We start from the raw sequence: 3,218 nt of genomic DNA, 5'->3' as shown, positions 1-3,218 counted from the left end.
GGGGGGGGGGGGGGGGCAGATAACATCCCTGCGGTGAGCGAGGGAAGGGCCAGGCACTGCCTAAGGGTGTGGGGGAACTGGACAGGGGAGGGGTGGCTCCTGCTGCTGCCTGCCCCCCAGACTTGCGCAGGACGGGCTGGAGCCAGCGCTGCACAGCTTTTTTTTGGAGGGGGCTGGGCTCTGAGCAGGCGCCAGTGCTGCTGCAGCTCCTGCCAGTGCCACTGGCACCCACTCCAAGCCCAGCTCCCACCAAGAAGAGCCATGCAGCGTTGGCTCCAGCCTGCCCTGCTCAGTGCCCTTCTGGGATGCAAGCGGTAGTGGGAGCTGCTGCCCCCCTCGCCTCCCTCACTGCAGGGGCATTGATTTGCCTCCCCCACGCCCCTTTCCTCCCCTTCTGACTTGCCAGCTGGAGGCAGCTCTCCACACTGCCAGCTCTGCTCTGCTGCACTGTGGCTGCGTGCAGCACAGGCATTTATCAGCCAAATCATTGGCCCTATTGGGCTGATATCCAATACAGCAAATTGTCTTTTATATCGGTACCAATCCAACATTGGACAGATTAATCAGTGCACCTCTAATGTTTTCACTACTTTAAACTACTAACTACAAGCTTCATATACAAATGCTAAAGAAGAAACCGAAAAGAATGCTATCTTGTAATGTTTCAAATTATTTGAATTTACATCACATGTACTTTTTTTCCCCTGAATTTTAGAACTATATTTATCTCTGCTCCAGCTGCTTTACTCCATTGTAGGAGTTCTGCAAAGCATCCAGAGCACTTGCTCCTGTTTATCCTACTTCCTGTCCTCACTCCCTGCACAAGATTTCCAACATTGCATCGGACACCTTCCCTTAATTTCACCAAAACACAACTTCTATCAAGTATAGTGCACTGTGTAGCTGGTGGGTTGGTTTGTTTCTTATTTGCAAACTGACCTGTGAGTAGAGACTTAAGAAAACAATCTTCCCCCTCAGAAAAAAATATTGTTCTCTTCCATAATGGCAAAATATTTGCTGTAGTATTCACAACAGGATTAAGCAGACAGACTTCCCCCAGTTGCAATGCTGTCTTTGTTCAAAGTGATTTGAACATTTCCTTACCCTCCCCCCCGTATGAATTATTCTGCAATTATTATACTTAAAATCATCAGGAAACTTTTCTTCTTTCATACTTTAATAATATTACTTCTATGCCAACAGGCCAGGCCAAACTTTCCTCTTAAATCTGCACTGAACTTGAGGACCTATTTTGGTAGTAAAGTGGCTGTAACTAAAATATGCTGTTTTAGTCTCTCAGCTGTCACACAGAGATGAAGCTACATGGTACAGTAATGCCCCAGATAAACAACACACATTTCAGGGAGAGCTCAGAGCCAAATGTGGTTTGTTTGTTTTGTTTTTTTTTTTCACTTTTGTCTTTTACTTCTGTCAATATTCAAAGTCTTCTAGGCATCTTCTCATGGATAGCAAAAAAAAAGTGTGTGTAATATCTCTCTCACATACATACATACACACAACACCTTTTTATTAAGCTACTTTAATTTTGTTTCTTCTCTTTTTCCCTCCCCCCACTACGTAAATAAGCAATATAGTAAAAGACTTGCCAGTTGATCTGCCCAATCAACTTCCTTGGGTCCCCTGCTGTTAGGTTCTCCAAAATCTTTCAAAAACTGTCTGAAGCTCAATTATTCAAATTATTTTAAAGTTCTTCTGGTTTGCTTGATCAACAAGGCCTATGGGATAGATTATAAATGGCATAATACTGTCCTCTATAATTTATGACTTGTGTTTTCATTCTGTCTTCCAGTACATAGACCTAGGTAGCTAAATGCCCCATGAGTGCAGTATATTCAAATAATTTCCAATTTCATAACAATGCTTGTCAGGGGCTCTTTTTTCCTTATTAACTGTTGACTCACTAAGCCTTACCTGATGTACATAGTCAGTATCTCCTTCATTATAATATTGTACCTCACTGAAATGCACCGTGGTTGTAATCTTTATTTCTCTGGGACTGTATCTATAATCCCAACATGCCATTTATGACAGTCTTCAGATCAAATTTCAGTTATACTCATTAAACTATCCTTGCCACTGCTAGTATCACTCATGGCTCATCTTGCTTCCCCATCCTGAAGTGTTTAAACCCCTTTAATTCATTATTCTGTGTAATCTCTAGAACAATTCATCATTCACCTTGAAAGAATAGAAACTCAGCTTTAACACATCTTAAGCCAACTAATCTCTTCAATTCCAGGACACTGATACTTCATTTGCTTTAGGGGTTATACTAAGCCAGCCACTTTGTTAATCAGCACAACTTGTTCCATGACCTCTCTCTCTTCCTCTGAGGTCCCCCTCCATTATTTGACACATGCAAATGGTAACAAAATGAACCCCAAAATTAATTACTTCAATTCAGTTTTCCTGATGATCCTGAAGTAATTCTTGACTTTAGATTCAGTCTACTTGTGTTGCCTATTCTCGGATAACTTACAATAAATAGAAACTTCCAGGATAGGCGCTTTTTTTTTTTTTTCCCCACTTCTTTCCCATATGCCTACAACTAGAAGACAACTCCCTTCCTAGCTTTCTCTCCCTTGTATAGGTGATATGGGCCACATCTTTTGGCCCCAACCCTGCAATGGAACTCTAAAGCTCATACAAATTTCAATTAAGTTCAACAAGAGTCTACTTAAGCACAGGCCACTGCAGGATTAGGATTTATTACTGAATTATACTGCTGAAAGCAACTTCAAGAGGTCATCTAATTTATCCCTCTGCTTCGTGGAGGGGTCAACTGCCTGTAAACCATACTTCAGATGTAACTTTAACTTTTCCTAAAAACCTCCACTGATTATCCAAAGGTGGGCAAAATGTGGCCCATGGCCTGGATACGGCCTGCCAGGCCATTCTGTCTGGCCCACAGGGCCCCTAAAGTTAGAAAATGAATACTGATCTGCCCCTGGCTGTCTGTCATGTGGCCCTCAATTGCTTGCCAAAACTCAGTACGCAGCCCTCTGCCCAAAATAATTGCTTACCCCCAATGTTTAATTATCCTGACAGTCTCCCTCAATATGCAATAGGTATTGCACAATTAACTAGTTAATTGTGCAATTACCTTGAGACCAGCTACACATGCAAAGGACTTAGCACACAATGAAAAGCTCCAATGGGCCATTAAGTTAGACCTCAACTTAGTACTAACTTGATAG

General features: G+C 42.4%; 1 protein-coding gene across 1 annotated transcript in view; it reads right to left on the bottom strand.

The window, feature by feature from the left end:
- The window catches only part of STT3B (STT3B, catalytic subunit of the oligosaccharyltransferase complex), a 165,897-nt gene that overhangs the window by 37,820 nt on the left and 124,859 nt on the right, over window positions 1-3,218 (bottom strand). The window lies entirely within an intron of this gene.

This window comes from Gavialis gangeticus, unplaced genomic scaffold (assembly GCF_001723915.1).
Source record: "Gavialis gangeticus isolate Ggan-Ray unplaced genomic scaffold, GavGan_comp1, whole genome shotgun sequence".
Lineage (NCBI taxonomy): Eukaryota > Metazoa > Chordata > Crocodylia > Gavialidae > Gavialis > Gavialis gangeticus.
The sequence above is the reverse complement of the archived record's forward strand: the minus strand, read 5'-3'. Positions and strand labels throughout refer to the sequence as shown.